Below are 26,045 nucleotides of genomic sequence, written 5' to 3'. Positions count from 1 at the left end.
CGATCTTCATATCCTTGATACATGCGTCTACCCATGCCGTTTGGGATGGTGCCACGTATCGCGATGCTAATACTAAGGATGTGAAGCATAACATTCAAGCTATACAACAGCACATAATATGTGTAAGTATCTTATTAAGTACGTCTTCATATGTATGTCCGTACGCCTAATTCGTACCTATTCAAATGTATTCCGTACAGGCAAATCAGTCATACCAATCGTATACAACCACCGATTTTGACAATTTTGATATCAATTTATATTTTTTCTCATCACTCTAAATCGATCTATGCCAAAAGAAATGTGTGAAAATGCAAAAATTAAACAGTTGTTATTTTTAAAAATACTCAATATCGCTTAGGTTTAGCAACTTTACCAATCTACATATCCGTGCCATGTCCCTCTACCCATGTCATTTTGCGATGGCGCCATATATTTCGATGCTAATACTATAGATTTGAAGCACATAATACAAGCTATCCAACAGTATATAAAGTGTGTAGTTTATATATCTTATTAAATACGTCTTCATTTGTCCGTCCATGCGCCGTATGCCTTCATGTAAATAACGTTTTTCGTATAGGCAAAAAAGTCACGCCAATCGTATACTACCACTGATTATGACAAATTTGATATAAACTTATATGTGCCAGTAGAAATGTGTAAAACTGCAAAATCAAAAAGTTGGTATTTTTTTTTCTCAGTGTCGCTTAGGGTTAGCGACTAGCTAGTTGATGCATCCATAACGGGAGTGTTGCTCGCCGGAAGTAGGGATTGTAAATTCACGCACACGGTTTCTGATTTCAGTGTACCAAAGAGCTCTCCAAAGGAGCCTGTTGTCAGGGGCGGCAACAATCCTTATCGAACAGCCTATCTACTTACGATATGTCCCCCAAGTGCTCCATAAACTACTCAGGAAATCGAAGACACCGCTAGTTTAGCCCCACCCAAACATAGCATAAATGTTGATCCACCAAAGGAGGTGGAGATAGCTGAAACACTTATATAAGTATTAAAAAAAAGTTAAAACTGCCGGGACCTATGGCATCACAACGAATCGCAGAAAACCGGACGGGAGGGTTACATAGCGTGACTAACGAAAGTTTTTCGTTCTGTGTTGGAGACTGGTGACATTCCTAAAGACTGGAAAAAGGATATTGTCATGGCCCTTTATAAAGGCAAAATAATTAAGTGGGACCGCGTTTATTACTGCGGTATTACCCTGTTGTCTTTGCCGGAAAACGCCTTCACCTCCACCATGCAGAAGAAAGCAAACTTTTGGGTGTCGGGATCAGCTGGAGTTAGACCAACAAATCATCAAAAACACCACATGGGCACGAGGCTGAGACATTTGATTCATTTACGTACCTCGGCTGTTCACTCCATAGCTCAGGCAGCAGTGAACTAGAGATCAGGCACATCATGAAAATCGTTCGCGGCTGCATTAAAGCCATGTATAAATAGACTTGCCCTCAAAGATCGACCTTATTATAAAGATTCGACTGTAGAACGCATACATTCTATAATGTTGTTGTGTGCTCAGCACACATAGATGCTTACAGCAGCGATTGCTAAAAAGATTTATGTTTTTGACCAGTTGTGTTTCTGCAGCACCCTTCATGTCACACGCGCCCAAAACATCATAAATGATGAGATCAGAGACAGAACAAAAGCAGCAACCAGTCACAGACTTCATCTGGTCTAGATGCTCATAGCTCTTTTGTTACATTGCACTGGCACCCCCAAATATGTATCATAATCGAATACTTATGACTGTCATTGGAAAACTTGCGCTGAGAACGAGGCTACCAACCGGAAGATTGACAAGCCCTTGGCTCCTAAGTGTGGAGCAGGACCTCAGTGAGTTCAACCTCGAACTAGACACACCGAATGGCAAAAGGCATATAATCATATCCACTGATTCAGACTAAGAATCTATAGTAACGCTGCCGAAAGTGGCACACTAATTATGATGATGTTGATCATCAAGTCATTAACACACACACGCGCGCGCGCGCGTTTATGTGTGTGTGGTTTAGTGTTTTGTTCTGGTTTCGTTTGTGTACTCGTCTTTTGTGGCTTTATGCCCTTCAAATAAAAGTCGGTAGATAAAATAAAATAATAAAATTGTTAATTAATTGCAAGCATTCACTTAAAAGAGTACACTTACTCAAAACCCGAGCAACGAAATGCATGCAATTATTAGGGTTTTGATATTTATCTAGTACCCACGGTTCTTTGATAGACACAATATTAACTTGATTTTGTTTTCTGCATGATGTAAGCGGTCATAACCTTGATTTGTCAACGTTGTATGCAATTTGTTGTTACGGCTCTCGACGATCAGCTGTTGAAAACATGATATCATTTTTACACATTGACGGGTACGTATGTATTAATGCTGGATCTGATTTGCTAATTACTTTAATAGTCTATTCTTCTTGAAAAGAGTCATTGTTTTTCCTCAAATCAAATAGTAGAGAGAAAGATGCAACAACGTTACAGATTGTGACCTGATGAACTTCTCTATCTCCATTGATTGATTCTTGTATTTTGCCAACGTGTTACAGAAAGAAGTGACCTATATGCTTTTGTATCACTTGTTGATTTAAATACTGTATTTATTTATAGGATATGGCAAGTTTGTTCTAGTTTTGAGTAGAGAAAAGCATGTCTCGGGTAAAGAAAAGCGTGCATTGAGTCGAGAATAAGTATTGAAATGGGGAACAAATGAATCCATACGAGCTGTGTATAACATTGTATGCGTTTTTTAATTACTAGCTCTACATTTTGTAAAGCACCACTTCCTTTTTTCTCACCCTAAGCCTTTGTGTTTAGTCTATATGAAAGAATATTCCCTCCTCTTACCACACTCTACAGCTACAGAATTTGTTTCTTTTCGTAAGTTAAAATTACCCTCCCCATCAAAACCACCCTTTACATATCTTTATGTAGGACGATAAATCAGCCCCTCACCTGTAATAATACTGACAGAAGGTTTATAGGATGTTGTCACCTATAATAATACTGACAGAAGGTTTATAGGATGTTGTCACCTATTCATTAAAACACGGAACTATTTTATCTCATCTACTCTCGTGTACATTTTACACACTGACGGGTATTTCTCATGGCTGTTGAGTTGCTGTCGGTTGAAGGGTTCTTTTGACAACATGTGCATAATATTTCTGAATCAAATCATATGTTTCGCAACATGTAAATTCACTTGGAGTAGCATAACTCTGTGTCTTGACCATTTTGAATTTCATGCTAACAGTTACTGAATGCTGGTGTCTGAATTGTACACAGGTGTGTTCTGGACAGATCTGCATGCTGGAAAATTGTACGTTTTAATGAACAGGTGACATACACACAGATTGTCCATCAATATCAGTGCATATTTTGGGGTTTTGATTTATTGGTCTAGTTTGGATGTTTCCTTGTAAGTATCACAGGTGCCCTGGTGATTTCATATGCATTATAAGAATCATTAGGAATAATTTGTTGTACATATCATATTGAAACATGCATGGCATATTTATCTTCAAAGTATGTTTAGCTGACAGAGATGCTTATGTACATACATACTTTATGAGCAGAAATTGGGGACCCAAGTGGTCTAAAGTGCTCACCTTTACTGATCACTGCCATATCACCTCTGTTTACATGGTTTAGAGTCTCAGGATCAGGGTATTTTAGAAAGTTTGCTAGTAACTTTCCATAGATTGGTGGTTCTTACTGGGTTTCCTGGATTCTTTTTCTACCAGTTATGCTGTTATCTAATACGCTGAAAAATTGCGTCAAACTCTAAATGACAAAAACCACCACCATCAGAAATCTTTCTATTGCTCATCCTCATTAAGGACAATTTAAGCCTGGAAATTACCATGCATGGTTCTGTCATTTAGAAGTTCATACTTGACACTGGAAATTACCATGCATGGTTCTGTCATTTAGAAGTTCATACTTGACACTGGAAATTACCATGCATGGTTCTGTCATTTAGAAGTTCATACTTGACACTGGAAATTACCATGCATGGTTCTGTCATTTAGAAGTTCATACTTGACACTGGAAATTACCATGCATGGTTCTGTCATTTAGAAGTTCATACTTGAAACTGGAAATTACCATGCATGGTTCTGTCGTTTAGAAGTTCATACCTGACAGCTGTAAAGTTATTAGAATGCACATGAATGTTTTCTTTTTCCAGATTTACCTCATTCATTTTGAAGAAAATAGAATTACTCCCTTTCTTTTTCAGTATTTCTTGTAACCATTGGTGACATCCCTTGGTAGGGATCAGTGATTAACATAACTAATTATGCCATTGTTCCAAGAGAACCAACAGGCTGTTGCTATTAAAAAAGACTTGCATGCCCTAAAATGGTGCCAGCTGACTGATTATTTGTTAGGTCTAAGTCCAACCATGAGACACCCCAAACAGTTGTGACTTGTCAGTGTTCTGAAGTAGGGGAATTGCTGCCCCATTTTGGACACTTGTTAGTATAACACACATGTTGCTTTTAGAAACCTTTACTTTTAATAAAGATGTCTTAGACCCAATATAGTTGGGGTGGTACTTCATACAGGCCATTTGTACACTGTCAGGTAAAAAACATGGCTGCACGAAAGTTTTATTGTTGCTTACCTGACATCTTTAGCAAGTACAGATTAGTGTATATTTATGGCCCCGGACCAATACAGAATTGTCAAAACCATCCAGCTATATTCTGACAGAACCAGCTGAACTTTGCAGTTTGGTGTGGAATGACATGCTGTTTTATGTTGATAAAGAATACTTTTTACAGCAGTGCAAGTGGTATACACAGGGAACTGCAAACTTGTTCTCTCATTAGGTTTCCATGTTTACTACCATGCAGTAAAAATCCCATCAAAACTGAAGTTACCTTTATAAGAGACAATCTGGAATGGTTTTATAAAAATCTCATCAAAACGGAAGTTATCTTTATAAGAGACAATCTGGAATGGTTTTAACATTCTTTATGACCAGAGGGCATACAGTGAACCTTAGCTGAGTTTGGAGTTTTTCCCAATATAGATTGGAATTAGAAAAAAAATGCAAATATGGGGTCATTGGCAAAGTCACAACTACATCTCTGGGGATGCATATGCCCAAGTTGATGAGCCATATAGCCCAAAAATGACATTTGCTAGTGAAACCCACACATAGGCTATATTGCTCATGTCTGTCATTTGGTCAGCATTTGTCATCAATAAGTCTGTTGAGAATCACAAATTTTGTGTTATAAAGAGAGTTCTCCCATCCAGAAAAGATTTATAGAGAACTATTTCTTTTTTCTTTTTTTAAAGAATTCTGGATACATTGATTTGAATACAATTTATGTAAATTAGCAGAATAATACACATCAGGGATTAACTGAATAATCTGTAATTTGAAGCTGAAGAAAACATAAAAAAAATAAAATTAAATAAAGGGTTTGCTTGAATTTATGTGCTTAAAAAAAAGAAGCTAAAGTTTTAAGTAAACTGATATTTTATATGTAATATTGGGAATGAATTGGCTGTGTTATGCTTAAAAACAGGTGTTTGGGTGTATCTGTTGTATTTGGATGTATCTGTTGTATTTGGGTGTATCTGTTGTGTTTGGGTGTATCTGTTGTATTTGGGTGTATCTGTTGTGTTTGGGTGTATTTGGGTGTATCTGTTGTATTTGGGTGTATCTGCTGTGTTTGGGTGTATCTGTTGCATTTGGGTGTATCTGTTGTGTTTGGGTGTATTTGGGTATATCTGTTGTATTTGGATGTATCTGTTGTATTTGGGTGTATCTGTTGTGTTTGCATTTACCTGTTGTATTTGGGTGTATCTGTTGTGTTTGCATTTATCAGTTGTATTTGGGTGTATCTGTTGTGTTTGCATGTATCTGTTGTATTTGGGTGTATCTGTTGTGTTTGCATTTACCTGTTGTATTTGGGTGTATCTGTTGTGTTTGCATTTATCTGTTCTATTTTGGTGTATATGTTGTGTTTGCATATATCTGTTGTATTTGGATGTATCTGTTGCATTTGATAATGCCAGTAATCTCATTGCCCATCAAAACTTAAAAGCCACTAAAACCATAAAATGGTAGTATACATTCAAATGCCTGAAATATTTGTTGTTTTTATGTAAGGATGTGTATATTTATTTTTGTAAGGCATTTCCTGCAGGAAATGTTATAACAATAATAATAATAATGACAATAAAGACTTTATTTAGAGAAGGTAAGTCATTTACAAAACTAATCTACCTTGAGGCCTTCTAGCTGTTATGTACAATATATACAGTATATACAACTTAATGTGAAAAATCAGGCTGGACACTAAATCAAAATATCAAACCAGGAACACATGCAAAGGCAGCTTTGAACACGTAAACATATATAAAATAATATCATCCTGCATTGAAAAGTTCAACTGTGAAATTGATGCAAAAGTACAGAAAAGCAGGCAAATGTTTGTATTACTAGAATTGTTCAGTTGTTGTAAGATTTCATCCATTTTAGACACGCCTCGGATGCGGGAGGTCATGGGTTCAATCCCTGGCTGAGTCATACCAAAGACTTTCAAAAATGGTACTAACAGCTGCCTCACTTGGCACTCAGCATTAAAAAAAAGTCCAAATCCAAAGTCCAAACCATTTTAGACATCAATTATGAAAAGAAGAAATGGTAGGACGCACTGGACAACAAATTTTTACAAAAGTCATGTTACTGAAATAAAATTAGTCAATTCTTATCAATTTTTATGTGCTGAACACGAATATGACAGTCAAATTGCAAAATTGGCTCTAGTTTTTTTGTAATCTGCAAGAAATTAATGTTTACATAACGAAATGCATTCCAATAGTAAAAGGTCAACTGTAATAGCCTACCTATAAAAAATCAAGTCATTGACTACATCTTAGATTTCTTCGCCTGTCTCTTGTACAGCTGTTCGGGAGCATCTCTGAGGAGTGTCCAGCAGTAGTCAGCCAGCATTGTAGTGGACCATTTTCCCTGGTATCTTTGTTCCATTGTTGCGATATCTTGATGAAAACGTTCGCCGTGTTCATCACTAACAATACCACAGTTGCTAGGAAAGAAATCCAAATGGGAATGAAGGAAGTGAATCTTTAGAGACATATTGCAGCCAAGTTTCTTATACTTCATCAACATGTCTTCTACTAGTTCCTTATAGTTTTCTGCCCTAACATTTCCGAGGAAGTTTGTAGAAACTAGGCGAAAAGCATTCCATGCTTGTTTCGCGTCACCTTCCAGCAAGTTGTTGAACCGGTCATCTTTGAAAAGCTCTCGAATCTGAGGACCCACAAAAACTCCCTCTTTAATCTTTGCTTCGCTGAGTCGAGGGAATTTTTCATGCAGGTATCGGAATGCTGGCAAAGTCCGGTCAATGGCTTTCACGAAGTTCTTCATCAAACCTAGTTTGATGTGAAGGGGTGGTAGCAAGATTTTCTGAGCCTCAACCAGAGCTGGGTGTTGGATATTCTTCTCTCCAATGGCTACATTCTGCCTGTGAGTCCATTCCTTCCTCATGTAGTGCATTTCCCTTTCTCGGCTATCCCACTCGCATAAGAAACACATGTATTTTGTATATCCTTGCTGCAGTCCCATTAAAAGGGCAACTACCTTCAAATCACCACAGAGGTGCCAGCTGTACTTGTTATACTCAATGGAATTCAGTAGCTGCCTTAAGTTATCGTATGTCTCTTTCATGTGGACAGCATACGCTACTGGAATAGATGGAAGAATGTTTCCATTGTGCAAAAGCACAGCCTTGAGACTCAGTTTCGAAGAGTCCACAAATAGTCTCCATTCTTGTGGGTCATGAGTGATTTTTAAAGCATTCACGAGGCCCTCAATATCGGAACAGAATATCAGATTACTTTCCTTTCTGAAGAAAGGCTCCAATTGCTGGTGGCGCTTTCGATATGCAGTAATTGTGACATCTTCTAGAAGATTCCATTGTTGGAGTCTTGATCCTAGCAATTCTGCCTTGTTCTTTGATAAGTCCAAATCACGAATCAGGTCATTTAGTTCTTCCTGTGTTATTCTTTGTGGGGTTGATGATGCACCACAGTGAAAATCTGGATCACTGCATGCTGATGGACCAGGAGAAGAACAGGTCGACTCACCTTTGTCTTCGTCGGATGAATCAAGAGAATATTCTGCTGGAGGTTCTGGAATAGGAAGTCCCTCACCATGTGGAACTGGTCTCAATGCAGACGGAATGTTTGGGTAGACTATTCTCGACTTCTTTCGCTTCGTTATTCCGCCGGAAAGAGGAGGAACCAAGCAGAAGTAACAGTCATTTAGGTGGTTGCTTGGCTCTCTCCACACCATTGGGACTGCAAACGGCATTGATGACCTTTTGCAATTCAACCACTGTGAAAGCTGTGTTGTACATGTAGCACAGCATATATGCGGAGCCCAAGGCTTGTCTTGGTCACCAACCTTGCATCCGAAGTAAAGATGATATGCCTTCTTCACTTGAGAATTGATACTTTTCTTCTGGTTGGCAAATGTCACTTCCCCACAAATATAGCAAAAATTGTCCGCGGTATTAACACACTTTCGAGGTATTACTGTTCTTTATTGTACGTAAATGGATAAAATAATAAGTTTTATGTAACAGTAGCTTGAACTGTCTCGCACAACGTCTAAAATATTTTAAATGCTGAACCTATCTGATTGGGCTTTATATAGTACACTGCTTACGTCAGCTTCAGCAGCCGCCTGGCATTAGTATAATAGGCCTACACATGTATAGTACACTGCTGACGTCAACTTACTTCAGCAGCCGCATGGCATTAGTATTGCATTGCATCAGAAAATGATGCAATCAACTGTGGAAGATGTGAGCATGATGGTATTATGCAATGTTACATCATTATTCCGGATGTTGCTGCAGTCCTACTGGAGAAATTTACACAGTGAAACATAGAAAATGAGGTATATGAATATCTTCAAAACGAGAGCCAATACAAATTTTTCACGGTTATATTCGTGTTCGGCACACCAAAATACTACAGATTAGGGCCTTTTCAAGTCAGTAATGATTTCACTGTTGACCAGTGACGCCTGCCTTATGGCACTGGGAATGTTGTTCCATACCAGTGGACCAGTATATTGAAAAATTCTTTTAAATAATTCCTTCGTTGGCTTTGGTATTATGTAATTATGGCTCTTAAATTTGGGTAGTCACTCATATTGTTTGATTTATATTTGGTATTATTAATAAAAATAGACAAGTAATAACCCATTGTGCCTTTCTCCTAAGCCACTTCTGAATTTAATTACCATCATGAACCTAATGATATCAATTTCAGTCTGATGATAGAACAAAATTAAAAATTAAACAACAGAGAAACAAATTCCAGATTTTCTGACTGTTGTGACCAGATCACATTTCATTTATTTTTTCATAGTCAACAAAATATTTATGATGATATAGATTTTAGGCATTTAATATTTAACCCAATACTTTTAGCACCTACAGGACATAGACTATAAAGCATGGTTCATTTAATATTTCTCCCAATACTTTTAGCACCTACAGGACATAGACTATAAAGCATGGTTCATTTAATATTTAACTCAATACTTTTAGCATCTACAGGACATAGACTATAAAGCATGGTTCATTTAATATTTAACCCAATACTTTTAGCATCTACAGGACATAGACTATAAAGCATGGTTCATTTAATATTTAACCCAATACTTTTAGCAGCTACAGGACATAGACTATAAAGCATGGTTCATTTAATATTTAACCCAATACTTTTAGCATCTACAGGACATAGACTATAAAGCATGGTTCATTTAATATTTAACCCAATACTTTTAGCAGCTACAGGACATAGACTATAAAGCATGGTTCATTTAATATTTAACCCAATACTTTTAGCAGGTACAGGACATAGACTATAAAGCATGGTTCATTTAATATTTAACCCAATACTTTTAGCACCTACAGGACATAGACTATAAAGCATGGTTCATTTAATATTTAACCCAATACTTTTAGCAGCTACAGGACATAGACTATAAAGCATGGTTCATTTAATATTTAACCCAATACTTTTAGCACCTACAGGACATAGACTATAAAGCATGGTTCATTTAATATTTAACCCAATACTTTTAGCACCTACAGGACATAAACTATAAAGCATGGTTCATTTAATATTTCTCCCAATACTTTTAGCACCTACAGGACATAGACTATAAAGCATGGTTCATTTAATATTTCTCCCAATACTTTTAGCACCTACAGGACATAGACTATAAAGCATGGTTCATTTAATATTTAACCCAATACTTTTAGCACCTACAGGACATAAACTATAAAGCATGGTTCATTTAATATTTAACCCAATACTTTTAGCATCTACAGGACATAGACTATAAAGCATGATTCATTTAATATTTAACCCAATACTTTTAGCATCTACAGGACATAGACTATAAAGCATGATTCATTCAATATTTAACCCAATACTTTTAGCATCTACAGGACATAGACTATAAAGCATGGTTCATTTAATATTTAACCCAATACTTTTAGCACCTACAGGACATAAACTATAAAGCATGGTTCATTTAATATTTAACCCAATACTTTTAGTACCTACAGGACATAGACTATAAAGCATGGTTCATTTAATATTTAACCCAATACTTTTAGCAGGTACAGGACATAGACTATAAAGCATGGTTCATTTAATATTTAACCCAATACTTTTAGCATCTACAGGACATAGACTATAAAGCATGGTTCATTTAATATTTAACCCAATACTGTTAGCATCTACAGGACATAGACTATAAAGCATGGTTCATTTAATATTTCTTCCAATACTTTTAGCATCTACAGGACATAGACTATAAAGCATGGTTCATTTAATATTTAACCCAATACTTTTAGCATCTACAGGACATAGACTATAAAGCATGGTTCATTTAATATTTAACCCAATACTTTTAGCATCTACAGGACATAGACTTTAAAGCATGATTCATTTAATATTTAACCCAATACTTCTAGCATCTACAGGACATAGACTATAAAGCATGGTTCATTTAATATTTAACTCAATACTTTTAGCATCTACAGAACATAGACTATAAAGCATGATTCATTTAATATTTAACCCAATACTTTTAGCATCTACAGGACATAGACTATAAAGCATGGTTCATTTAATATTTAACCCAATACTTTTAGCAGGTACAGGACATAGACTATAAAGCATGGTTCATTTAATATTTCTCCCAATACTTTTAGCAGGTACAGGACATAGACTATAAAGCATGGTTCATTTAATATTTAACCCAATACTTTTAGCACCTACAGGACATACTCTATAAAGCATGGTTCATTTAATATTTAACCCAATACTTTTAGCAGCTACAGGACATAGACTATAAAGCATGGTTCATTTAATATTTCTTCCAATACTTTTAGCACCTACAGGACATAGACTATAAAGCATGGTTCATTTAATATTTCTCCCAATACTTTTAGCAGGTACAGGACATAGACTATACAGCATGGTTCATTTAATATTTCTCCCAATACTTTTAGCAGCCACAGGACATAGACTATAAAGCATGGTTCATTAATGGGTATGGTTGGGTGTTAATCATGATAGGTTCAAATCTACAGCAAGGTATCAGGGCTCAAAGTGAGGATTTTTCATCCATAAGATCACCATAATAAATTTTACATTGCTAACACTAATTTGAAGCATAGGTTTTTTCTTGGAGAAATAAAATTGTGTCCTGTGACTGTGGTTCACCTTTAGTAAATGGAGATGGAAAAACAAGTTTATGAAAAATCGCATTCTGACTAACTAGTCCAAGTTTAAAAACATGACACTTGAAACATATTTTTCAGGCCTGTAATATATTATGGCAAATAGGGGCCCTGAGTGGCTGAGTGGTCTAAAGCGCTCATTATTATGGATCACTGCCATCTCACCTCTGTCTATGTGGGTTTGAGTCTCATACTCAGCTAATGCGGGTACGTGAGAAAGCTTGCCAATAGCTTCTCGTGGGTCGGTGATTCTTCTCGGGCTTTTCCAGGGTTGTTTCTCCTGGGCTTTTCCAGGGTTCTTCCTCCACCAGTTATACTGGCCAATATGTATTGCCTATCTTGTGCTGAAAAATGATGTTAAACCCCACAAAAACAAAAATAACAACAAGTGTGGCAAATAAGTGCTAAAACATATCTTTCCACTCCACTGTTTCACTACATCTATAAATTTGTTGTCGTTTGCTTAATTATGTCAGTTATCAGGAGAGTCATATCAGGCTCACATGGGCCTCTTTTGGAAGTAAATGTAATATTTATCACCAATAATAATTCAAATAGGCATGACCCAAAACACTGCACTCCCAGAAAGTAAAATAATACAACAGAACTGAGCCAAGATGAACAATTAAACAAATCATGCTCATTGGAGAAGACCAAAGGGAGGGCAGGAATCCAAGAATTGTAGCTCATGCAGAGGATAACACACAGGAGTGATTTGACAATAATTCCAAATCTTGAAAACCCCCAAAAGAAATAACCAAATGGAAAAAAAGCACAACAGTAGAAAAATAGGAACTGCCAAACATTGCTGAAAAATACAGAGCAGGAGACACAAAAAACAGAAGGAATGAAAACTGCTGTAACAAAGCGGAAAAACATCACTGCTGCATCATTAAAAATTGAAGACCTCACAAACTAGACTAATTCGGATGATTAGCCAGTGATGGAACAAAACTAATTAGATCATTAACTAACCAATTGAAAACAAAACACACAACACAAAAAGAAAAATACCCCCCCACTATATATATATATATATATATATATATATATATATATATATATATATATATATATATATAGGTTACAGGTTTGACAATCCTTCTTTAAACTGGTTTAGATCATACCTAAACCAAAGGTCTCAACTAGTAAGCATTGGCAATATTAGCTCTCAAACTTGCACTATTCATTCAAGGGTCCCTCAAGGCTCAGTTTTAGGCCCTCTCCTCTTCCTTATCTTTGTCAATGATCTACCATTAAATAGTGAATCCATAAATACAGATTTGTTTGCAGATGATGCAACCTTTTATACATCTAGTTCTGATACTGAAGTTATCAAAATGAGATTAAACTCAGACCTTGTTAGAGTCCAGAACTGTGCACAACAAAATAGGATGGTAATTAATGACGGTAAAACAAAATGTATGATTTTGGGGACATCAAAAAAGCTACACAAGTCAGGGAACCCAGAACTATCTCTTGCAATAAATAATCATCCATTAGAAAATGTCAAACATGAAAGGCTTGTAGGTGTGTCTGTAGATAATAATTTATTATGGAATGACCATATTGATAAGCTTTGTAAAACACTGTCATCCAAAATTGCCCTTCTCAGCAGAATCAAGAAATATTTACCTATGGAAACTCGAAATCTATACTACAAGTCATATATTCTTCCAACAATGGATTATTGTTCTAATGTATGGGGAAACTGTGCTAAATCTGAGCTTGACAGGATTTATAAACTTCAGAAACAAGCAGCACGTGTAATTTTAGATACATCTGTTGATCATACCTCAAAAGCATTATTTACAGAACTCAAATGGTTCACAATATATGACAGGATAGATTTTCACAATTAGTTCTTTTATATAAATGTCTACATGGAACTGCACCAGAGTATCTTCAGGACTTATTCAGGCCTTTATCAACACAATACCAGTTGAGATCAATATCACATTGAAACCTTCTAGTACCAAAACCAAGAACAGAGCAATTTAAAAAGAGTTTTCAGTACTCTGGTACAGTTCTGTGGAATAAGCTTCCAATACATGTAAAATCTGCTGAAAATATTATAGTATTTAAGAAAAGATATCATGACCATGTATGTGTTTCAAATAGATAATGGAATTTAGTATTTTAATACTAAAGATGTTAAAATAACACTAATTATTGCTATCTTCATATAATGTGCATTGTTATACTCGCCTTAAGAGGGCTTCAAGGGAGAATAGTCCTTGACTAATGAGTCACCCTCTATAAATAAAGCATTATTATTATTATTATTATTATTATTATTATATATATATATATATGTGCAAATTAAAAATGTAAACGAGAGAGAGAGAGAGAGAGAGATGCTGCATGCGCATGGTTGCATCAAACCATAAAACAGGTTGTCATTAATAAAATAGCTTTGAAGAATATCTATCCATTAAAGGCAATCCAAAAACAAAACAAGAATGAAGCATAGCAACAGGCATGTACAAAATAATTTAATATAGTAAACGTAACCAGAGAAAATAAACTGTCAAACAACCCCATGAGAAAAGACTCTGAAGGTTCAAATCTGAAGGAAATAAGGAACAAATACAAAAAACCTACCCAACAGGAAATGGCTGAAGGGAGGAGAGTACAAACCCTGAAACCATAACTTCTGAAAAACTTGGAAGCTTCGAAAACAACAGAAATAGAAAATCCTCACTCAAAGTTCTTTATAAAATTTTTAAAAAGTGAAAGCATCTGGTATTTGGACAGTTATGAAAGACCATCTTTAAAGCTCAAACCATGGATGGAAGGGCAAACTGGTTATCACAAATAACTACTCTAATCAGTTATGTATGATGGAAGGGCAAGCTGATTATCACAAATAACTACTCTAACCAGCTATGTATGATGGAAGGGCAAGCTGGTTATCACAAATAACTACTCTAATCAGCTATGTATGATGGAAGGGCATGCTGGTTATTTCATATAACTACTCTAATCAGTTATATATGATGGAAGGGCAAGCTGGTTATCACAAATAACTACTCTAACCAGCTATGTATGATGGAAGGGCAAGCTGGTTATCACAAATAACTACTCAAAACACTCAAATCTTAGAGAGAAACTTGTAGAAATTGCATACAGATAAACTTGTACAAATTGTATTTAAACAAACTTGTAGAAATTGCATACAGACTTGTAGAAAATTGCATACAGACTTGCAGAAATTGTATATAAACAAACTTGCAGAATTGTATACAGACAGACTTGTAGAAATTGCATACAAATTTGTAGAAATGGCACATAGAAGCAAACATCCTGTAAGTCTCCTGCATAATATGGAAGAGCAAGCAATATACGCTGGGATGGATGACCGCATGTAGCATATAAAAGACATAATATAAAACACCTTGATGAATTTATCCTTCACTTTGGTTTCCTCTACACAGCGAAGGACAGTTACATGAATGGAAATAAACAAAAGCATTGTAGACAAAACACTTCATAGAGGGCTAAGTCCAAGTAAGCCAGATTGTTGAACCAGTTGTAAAAGACGTTAATAATAGTCCAAGTAATTGTTGTCAATCTCTGATTAGAGAAAAAGATGTGTGGACTTGGCTATTAAGGCATCTACACCAAAGAAATAAATCATCCCAGATGCACACTGATAAACAGAGAAATTCATTTCATATTTACTTATGTGCAATAAAAGAATTTTGCTTTAAGAAGAACATAATTTGTTGTAGAACCATGTCCAAGTTTATATTTATATCTGCAGAGACTTTTTGCTAAAAATAATGAAAACTTTGAAAATTTTGAATATTATTTTCAATTTTTCTTTTTAATTGTTAGGTTTTAATAAATTTGTTTTAAAAACATGAATATGCTTTCTCCTGAAACACATCCAGATTTATTTATGAAGATCCATGACTTTGGAAAAAACTCCGGAGAAATTCAGTAGTCAATCCAAGCTGTGCATATGGTAGAAATTCAACTTGCAACATTCAGTTTACAAGTCCAGCACCTTAACTAAATCACTGCAGCTCCATTGGGTCTCAATCCCAGGAATCATTTCAAATCTTCACTCTAGGGTTTAGGCCCCAGGGGAGTATGGGCAAGCCCAGGAATCCATGTTAACTACACATTAAATCCTGTTACAATGTAAAGTAAGTTTATACACTTGAAGGATAGGGCTGTAAACAGGTTAAAAATGATGAGTCAGGCAAAGAGTGATCCAGGAGATAATTCTGGTAATATAGATGACTCTTGGCAGTTTCAAGATGTGTTGGAATTTGCATTTACAAGCTGATAGTGTCAATTACTCAGCTGATTAGGCCCACTTGAGACCTAGGTTTTTCTATGTCTGTCATTGCTATGAGTTGTCAATGGTTCAGGTTCGGCAGTTCAAGTGGTATACACTCAGTAATGTTTCCTGATTGCAACTCAAACAGTTTCCAGTGTCATGAGCCGTTTGGTTGTTATTAATGCAAGTGTTGTTTTTGTTGTTAGTTGTTGTTGATACTAATGACACATTAAGCACATTATAGGCTATACCAAGCAGAGGAAACAGGAGCTAAGAGTTTTTTCCAAGGAAACACAAAGACTGCCAACCTGGGATGGCTTGGGTGTGTATCAAACCTGGGACACTCGGATAATGAGTCGGACACTCTTCCAGCTCAAGCATTGTGGCTCCAATATCAGTGTACTATAATAAAATCACATTTAAACATTCTGATGTTCAAGACATGAATGCTGTGAAAGCTGCCCAAATTGACTTCTCTATAAAAGACACCTTTCCAGAAAGAACGCATATTTTGGTCACCTGAGGGCCCATTCTATATATTGATCCAAAACAAAATGAGGTCTAGTTGTTGTTATCTTTCAGAACATAATGTGTATTTTTTTTTATATATTCCTTCAAGTTTGCAAGAGACTGAATTTTTCCAGCTTATAATGGAATTCTGTTTAGCTTAGAAAATTGAGTTGTTTATAGAAAAAGAAAAGAGAAGCTTCTTTTTGCATAGCATTATTGCACAAAAACAGTGTAGATAAATGACTGGAATATTTGTATACTTATGTAGATGACCTGATTGATTTTAAGCCATTACAACTTTTTTTCAAATTTTTATGCATTTTTTGGAATTTTTTCAGAGTATAGATGTCTTTGATAAAAGCTTTGCTGGCACTTATACAGAAAAACTACTTGATTTCGGGAAAATGCATTTTATAGGCACATTTGTTTTCATATGTAGAAGATCTTATTAGATTTTCAGGCCATTTCAGCAATTTTTAAATTTTTACAAATAAGTTTTGAACTTTTGTAGTTTTTGGATGAAATCCTTGTTGGTATAAGTAAGCCAAAGAATAATTCAGGTAGACAAATGGAATTGCTATGTCTGTTTCTGTGTATGTGGATTACCAAAAAAATGAAATTTGCTATGCCTGTCTGTTTGTATGTATGTATATTACCAGAGAAATAAAATTTACAATGTATGTTGTTGTTGTAGGGTTTTACACCATTTTTCAGCACACAATAGGCTCTACATGGTGGCCAGTATTAATGGTGGAGAAGAACCCGGGAAAAGCCCAGAAAGAACCACCAACCCACGAGAAGCTACTGGCAAGCTTTCTCACATACCCACATTGGCTGAATCTGAAACTTGAACCCACGCAGACAGGTGAGATAGCAGTGATCTGTAACGGAGAGTGCTTTAGACCACTTGACCACTTGGGGCCCCTACAATGTATGTATGTATGTATGCATGTATGTATTTGTGTGTATGTGGACGTATGTATATATACATGCAGGCACGCACGCACGTACATGTGTATGTATGTATGTATGTATGTTACCTGAAAAATGAAATTTGCAATGCTGGTATGTATGTATGTATGTATGTTACCTGGAAAATGAAATTTGCAATGCTTGTATGTATGTATGTATGTATGCATGTATGTATGTATGTATGCATGCATGCATGCATGTATGTATGTATGTATGTATGTAGATTACCTGATTTGGGTTTCATCATATTATAGCATTATGTCAAATAAGTCTGCATTTTTTAAGATTTTCCTGAGACATTTTGGTGAGATTTTCCTGAGACATTTTGGTGTACTTGTCTGCATTGGTGGCATATTGTTTTTACAAAACAAAAATCTAGTTCAGATTTTTACTTGTTTGGAAGGCCCCCAAAAAGTGGTTCCAGTCAGCTGATCATCCTTGTTTTTCATTGCCAACCCTAGAACTTTTTTCCCCCTGAGGTTAAAAAGAAAAGTCAGAAAAAGAACTTCCAAAAATTGATTTGTACAGTACAATAGGAAACACAACTTTATGGTCTAATGTTTGGTACTTAGTTTTTGTTTTTACATGAACTGTGTTGACATGATTAAGAAAGACCCACTTTAAAGAAACAGAAATTTGGCAGCCATGCTTGTCTGTTTATTAGATAACCTGATTTGATTTTCAGGCTTTTTAGTAAAATGTTTACCTCTAACTTCTTTAAAAGAAACCTTGTTAGCATGGTTAAAGAAAATTGTACACACAAGGGGTAAACAAATTAAATCATTTGTGCAAGGTTAAACACATAGAGATGATCTGATTCTTGCAGTTGTAGCAATATTTGAAATATTTATTAATATTAGAATTTTTCATTTAGTTTTACAAACACAAATCTAAGTTTCATTGTATTTTTTCAGTAAATCATCCTTTCATATTCCCATAATTTTCGTACCATAGGCATTATGAAAATAAAAATAATGGACGAAATACCAGAATAAAAGTTAATGGTCAGTTTAACAGTGTCAGTCTAATTCATAAAAATATTCACACTTTGGCATTACCGGTCTCCATATGTACAACTATAATTAAAACCATGTGCATGTGGTCAATCTGTTAATGAATGTTTTATTTTCAAATATAAACACTTGATATATGACAGATTTCATTAGTTGTAGTTCATTTTACTTTGATACATTTAGAGGAGTAAGTGTGTTTTGTGGTAAATGGGTTGTTAAAAAAAACTGCAGCATTGAAACCAACTGATGTTCTCTTCAAAAGTTAAGTTTGACAGGAAAAATAAATTGTTATATGATAGATTTAAATTTTATTTGCCATTAAAAAAGTGATGCATGCAAACAAACAGCTCTGTAAGATGCTTCATTGAAATCTTTGTATTCTCAAGGCCATTAGAAATTCTATTTTACATCTCTACATACTGTAGCTTAGTCTGGATAAGGAATGTTGTACATGTAAAATGATTTATGTTAAAACACAGTATAAGATTAATTGTAATGCATCATGTTTACAGTCTGGTTAGTTTAACTACACAGACTTATTTCCTTGTGAAGATATATTATGTCTTGTAATCCTCACAGGTTTTAAACGTCAATTTAAATACAGCAGAGTCAGTGTTACATGTACATAATTCACATTAGAGATGCTTTTCATTGGCTGAAGTGATGACTTTTGGGATTTTGTTTAATTAATGATATTGCACATTCATTATGTCAGTGCATAGTTTTGTGTCATGAACAGTTGAATGTGGTATGTTTACTTTACTGGAACAAGTTAAATTTAATAAATTTTGCATTAAATCATGTACCAGTAATATGACAATTACAAACCTTTGTTGACAGGAATATTGACCTTTATTGAGGTGACTATGAAGTTTGTTATCATTATCCCTCCTGAATGGATGGTCATATCAACACTGGATTTCACTGAAAGACTTCTTATGACATTTAGTTGGTCCTAAATGAAAATGGTCACTTGGGCAGCCATCTTAAAGATATTGTCATCACTAAACCTCCTGAATGGATGGTCATATCAACACTGGATTTCATTGAAAGACTTCTTATGACATTTAGTTGGTCCTAAATGAAAATGGTCACCTGGGCAGCCATCTTAAAGATATTGTCATCACTAAACCTCCTGAATGGATGGTCATATCAACACTGGATTTCACTTAAAGACTTGTCATGGTGTCTACTTGGTTCTAAATAAAAATGGTGACAGTCTGCTGTCCATTATGACCACTATGGCAGCCATCTTGAAACTCTTGCTATTTCTGTTCCTCCTGAATGGATCATCATATCAGTGTGGGGTTTTCACCGAAAGACTTCTTATGATGTCTAGTTGGTCCTAAATGAAAATGTTGCTGATCTGAAGATCAGTATGGCTGTTATGGCAGTCATCTTGAATACTGTGTTTGTAGCTACTCCTTCTGAATGATTACTTTTACCAAAATGCTTCTCAGCTAGCGTGGGTACGTGGGAAAGCCTGCCAGTAGCTTCTCGTGAGTTGGTGGTTCTTCCCTGGGTTTTCTGAGGTTCTTCCTCCAGCAGTTATACTGGCTGCCATGTATAGCCTATCTTGTGCTGAAAAATGGCGTTAAACTCTAGAACAACAACAACAACTGAAATGCTTCTTATGATGACTAGTTAGTCGTAAATAAAAATCTGCCAGTCTGACATCCACTATGGTTGCCATGGCAGACACCTTGAAAATCGTGTTATCACAACTCCTCATGAACAGAAATCCATATTGACATAGCATTTTCACCAAAATACTTCTTATGATGTCCAGTTGATCCTGAATGAAATTGGTGCCAATCTGACATACAGTATGGCCACTACAGTGGGCAACACTTAAATCTTGTTATCTCAACTTCTGAATAAAAGGTCATATCAAAATTGGGTTTTCAATGAAAGTCTTCTTATTATATCTAGTTAGAACTTAATGAAAACAGCACTGATCTGTCTTCCAATGTGGCCACCACAGCACTGATCTGACTTCCAAAATGGCCACCACAGCACTGATCTGACTTCCAATATGGCGACCATAGCACTGATCTGACTTCCAATATTGCCACCACAGTGCTGATCTGACTTCCAATATGGCCACCACAGCACTGATCTGACTTCCAATATGGCCACCACAGCACTGATCTGACTTCCAATATGGCCACCACAGTACTGATCTGACTTCCAATATTGCCACCACAGGACTGATCTGACTTCCAATATGGCCACCACAGCACTGATCTGACTTCCAATATGGCCACCACAGCACTGATCTGACTTCCAATACAGCAGCCACAGCACTAATCTGACTTCCGATATGGCAACCACAGCACTGATCTGACTTCCAATATGGCCACCACAGAACTGATCTGATGATTTGACTTCCAGTATGGCCACCACAGCATGATCATCTTGTTATGGCTACTACTCCTATGTGTATGTATGCAGATTATCTGATTTGATTTTCTTGCTTATATATCATTTGTTAAAATTTTGTACTGAGACATTTTGCTGTACATGTCTGCAGTGGTGGTTACTACTCCAGAATGGATGGTCTTATCAACACGTTATCACAAAAACACTTCCAATGGTGTCTAGTTGGTCTTAAGTGAACATGATGTCAATCAGATCATGCATAACAGCGGCCATCTTGAAAATCTTGTTATTGCTACTCTTCCTGAATGGATATTTATAACTACGAAGTTTTCACTTAAAGACTTCTAATTATGTCTAGTTGGTCCTAATTGAAATGATCTGAACTTCCTCTTGAGAATCTTGTTATTGGTACTCCTCCCAAATGGAAAGTCATATTGACATGTTTTTCATTTTTTTCAAAAGACTTTTATCATGTCTAGTTGGTACTACACAAAAATGATGCTGATCTGATGTTCAGCATGGCCACCACAGTCTTCAATATATTGTGATCATTCCTCCTCCTGAATGGAAAGTCATATTTTCAGTTAAGATGTCCTATGATGTCTAGGTAGATTTAAATGAAAATGGTGTTGATCTTGTGTATAGTGTGGCTGCCAGATTGGCCAGCTTGAAAATCTTTGTCGTTATTTCATCAGAATGAATGGTCATATCAGCATGGGGTTTTATCTAAAAGATTTCTTATAAAGTTTTGTTGATCCTAAATTAAAGTGGTGCCAGTTTTGATGCTCAATATCTAAATATCTGGAAAATTTTCTTGTCATTAGTCCTCTTAATAGGAAAGTCATTTAGTCCGTTTTCATCAGAAGAGTTCTTATGTTGTCTTGTTGGTTCTAAATGAAAATGACTAACCTTCACTATGGCCACCAATAGCAACTATCTTGAAAATATTGTTCTCTATATTCCTCCAAAATAAATGGCTCAAACGATATGGTGTTTTCAACAGTAGACTTCTTATAATAAATGGCTCAATCGATATGGTGTTTTCAACAGTAGACTTCTTATAATAAATGGCTCAATTGATGTGGTGTTTTCAACAGTAGACTTCTTATAATAAATGGCTCAATCGATGTGATGTTTTCAACAGTAGACTTCTTATAATAAATGGCTCAATCGATATGATGTTTTCAACAGTAGACTTTTTATAATAAATGGCTCAATCGATATGGTGTTTCAACAGTAGACTTCTTATAATAAATGGCTCAATCGATATGATGTTTTCAACAGTAGACTTCTTATAATAAATGGCTCAATTCATATGATGTTTTCAACAGTAGACTTCTTATAATAAATGGCTCAATCAATATGGTGTTTCAACAGTAGACTTCTTATAATAAATTTCTCAATCGATATGATGTTTTCAACAGTAGACTTCTTATAATAAATGGCTCAATCGATATGATGTTTTCAACAGTAGACTTCTTATAATAAATGGCTCAATTCATATGATGTTTTCAACAGTAGACTTTTTATAATAAACGGTTCAATCAATATGGTGTTTCAACAGTAGACTTCTTATAATAAATTTCTCAATCGATATGATGTTTTCAGCAGTAGACTTCTTATAAATGGCTCAATTCATATGATGTTTTCAACAGTAGACTTCTTATAATAAATGGCTCAATCAATATGGTGTTTCAACAGTAGACTTCTTATAATAAATGGCTCAGTTCATATGATGTTTTCAACAGTAGGCTTCTTATAATAAATGGCTCAATCGATATGATGTTTTCAACAGTAGACTTCTTATAATAAATGGCTCAATCGATATGGTGTTTTCAACAGTAGACTTCTTATAATAAATGGCTCAATCGATATGGTGTTTTCAACAGTAGACTTCTTATAATAAATGGCTCAATTCATATGATGTTTTCAACAGTAGACTTCTTATAATAAATGGCTCAATCAATATGGTGTTTCAACAGTAGACTTCTTATAATAAATGGCTCAATCGATATGATGTTTTCAACAGTAGACTTCTTATAATAAATGGCTCAATCGATATGATGTTTTCAACAGTAGACTTCTTATAATAAATGGCTCAATTCATATGATGTTTTCAACAGTAGACTTCTTATAATAAATGGCTCAATCAATATGGTGTTTCAACAGTAGACTTCTTATAATAAATTTCTCAATCGATATGATGTTTTCAGCAGTAGACTTCTTATAAATGGCTCAATTCATATGATGTTTTCAACAGTAGACTTCTTATAATAAATGGCTCAATCAATATGGTGTTTCAACAGTAGACTTCTTATAATAAATGGCTCAATCGATATGATGTTTTCAACAGTAGGCTTCTTATAATAAATGGCTCAATCGATATGATGTTTTCAACAGTAGACTTCTTATAATAAATGGCTCAATCGATATGGTGTTTTCAACAGTAGACTTCTTATAATAAATGGCTCAATCGATATGGTGTTTTCAACAGTAGACTTCTTATAATAAATGGCTCAATTCATATGATGTTTTCAACAGTAGACTTCTTATAATAAATGGCTCAATCAATATGGTGTTTCAACAGTAGACTTCTTATAATAAATGGCTCAATCGATATGATGTTTTCAACAGTAGACTTCTTATAATAAATGGCTCAATTCATATGATGTTTTCAACAGTAGACTTCTTATAATAAATGGCTCAATCAATATGGTGTTTCAACAGTAGACTTCTTATAATAAATTTCTCAATCGATATGATGTTTTCAACAGTAGACTTCTTATAATAAATGGCTCAATCGATATGATGTTTTCAACAGTAGACTTCTTATAATAAATGGCTCAATTCATATGATGTTTTCAACAGTAGACTTCTTATAATAAATGGTTCAATCAATATGGTGTTTCAACAGTAGACTTCTTATAATAAATTTCTCAATCGATATGATGTTTTCAGCAGTAGACTTCTCATAAATGGCTCAATTCATATGATGTTTTCAACAGTAGACTTCTTATAATAAATGGCTCAATCGATATGGTGTTTTCAACAGTAGACTTCTTATAATAAATGGTTCAATCGATATGATGTTTCCAACAGTAGACTTCTTATAATAAATGGCTCAATTCATATGTTGTTTTCAACAGTAGACTTCTTATAATAAATGGTTCAATCGATATGATGTTTTCAACAATAGTCTTCTTATAATAAATGGCTCAATCAATATGGTGTTTCAACAGTAGACTTCTTATAATAAATGGCTCAATCGATATGGTGTTTTCAACAGTAGACTTCTTATAATAAATGGCTCAATCGATATGATGTTTTCAGCAGTAGACTTCTTATAATAAATGGCTCAATCGATATGGTATTTTCAACAGTAGACTTCTTATAATAAATGGCTCAATCGATATGATGTTTTCAACAGTAGACTTCTTATAATAAATGGCTCAATCGATATGATGTTTTCAACAGTAGACTTCTTATAATAAATGACTCAATCGATATGATGTTTTCAACAGTAGACTTCTTATAATAAATGGCTTAATTGATATGATGTTTTCAACAGTAGACTTCTTATAATAAATGGCTCAATCGATATGATGTTTTCAACAGTAGACTTCTTATAATAAATGGCTTAATCGATATGATGTTTTCAACAGTAGACTTCTTATAATAAATGGCTTAATTGATATGATGTTTTCAACAGTAGACTTCTTATAATAAATGGCTCAATCGATATGATGTTTTCAACAGTAGACTTCTTATAATAAATGGCTCAATCGATATGGTGTTTTCAACAGTAGACTTCTTATAATAAATGGCTTAATCGATATGATGTTTTCAACAGTAGACTTCTTATAATAAATGGCTTAATTGATATGATGTTTTCAACAGTAGACTTCTTATAATAAATGGCTCAATCGATATGATGTTTTCAACAGTAGACTTCCTATAATAAATGGCTCAATCGATATGATGTTTTCAACAGTAGACTTCTTATAATAAATGGCTTAATTGATATGGTATTTTCAACAGTAGACTTCTTATAATAAATGGTTCAATCGATATGATGTTTTCAACAGTAGACTTCTTGAGACAAATAGTTTGTCCTGAATGAAAAAAATGGTGCCAGTTGTACATCCAGTACGACTTCCATGACAACTGTCTTGGAAAGCTTTATGTTGCTACTTCCCCTAAATGGATGATCGTTATGACATGGAGTTTTCACCAAAATATTTCTAATTATGTCTGCTTTCTTCTAAATTAAAAATTTTCCAATCTGTCATCCAATATGTCTACACAGCAGCTACTCTGAAAATCCTGTCTTACTGCTGAATACTTTCAGAGATGGTTTCAGCACTCTGCATTTAAAAGGAAGAAATGGACTTATCCTGAATTCCTGGAAATTCTTTTTCCTCAGTAGAGCACAAGTCCCTTCAAGGGGCTCTTGCTATTTAATTGACAACAAAAAAAAAAACAACCCAGTAAAATATGACATTCCAGCATTGTAATGTTTTTCCTCCTGATTTTTAACAAGTTATTGATTCAATAGCATTTGTCTTTTTTAAGAAGTCTTGTTAATTTTGATATTTTGGTCCATCTGTCTTGAAAAAGGTTTTGAACAATTTATCATGATACATCTAGCTGTGTGCTAAATAATGGACCCTGCTCAGAATTTTTCCATATCCATGATCACCTTTCCGCATATTTACTCATTTCGCTTTAGAATTATTAAGTGCTGCTTGAAAACAGAATTCAGATATAAGTTGCATAAATATGAACTATTCTGAATACCAGGTGAGTTAATATTGCAGGTGATTCAACAATGTTATTATCTGATGATAAACTTCTCTCAACCCTGGTTTTAAATATTATACATGTACATAGCTGGCTTCTCCTGTTGCTCTGTATTGGTGGTGAACGATGACAAAAGCCAGGTCATATGGGTTGCTACACAAAGGAATTGCGGTGATGAATTATGAACAGCTAATAGCTATTACCTGGAGTCACTGAGATCATTTTTCCTTCATGGAA

At 34.9% G+C, this 26,045-nt stretch overlaps 1 protein-coding gene across 1 annotated transcript in view; it reads left to right on the top strand.

Annotated features, from left to right (window-relative positions):
* Positions 1 to 2,295: 2,295 nt before the first annotated feature.
* The window catches only part of LOC149776125 (polypeptide N-acetylgalactosaminyltransferase 11-like), a 96,872-nt gene continuing 73,122 nt past the window's right edge, over positions 2,296 to 26,045 (top strand). The window contains exon 1 of the mRNA XM_089942379.1: positions 2,296 to 2,384. The gene's annotated coding sequence lies outside the window, so the exon portion shown is untranslated. The remainder of the gene's footprint in view (positions 2,385 to 26,045) is intronic.

This window comes from Sinohyriopsis cumingii, chromosome 18, assembly GCF_028554795.1.
Source record: "Sinohyriopsis cumingii isolate HCF-2022 chromosome 18, ASM2855479v2, whole genome shotgun sequence".
Lineage (NCBI taxonomy): Eukaryota > Metazoa > Mollusca > Bivalvia > Unionida > Unionidae > Sinohyriopsis > Sinohyriopsis cumingii.
This window is presented reverse-complemented; position numbering and strand designations above follow the sequence as displayed.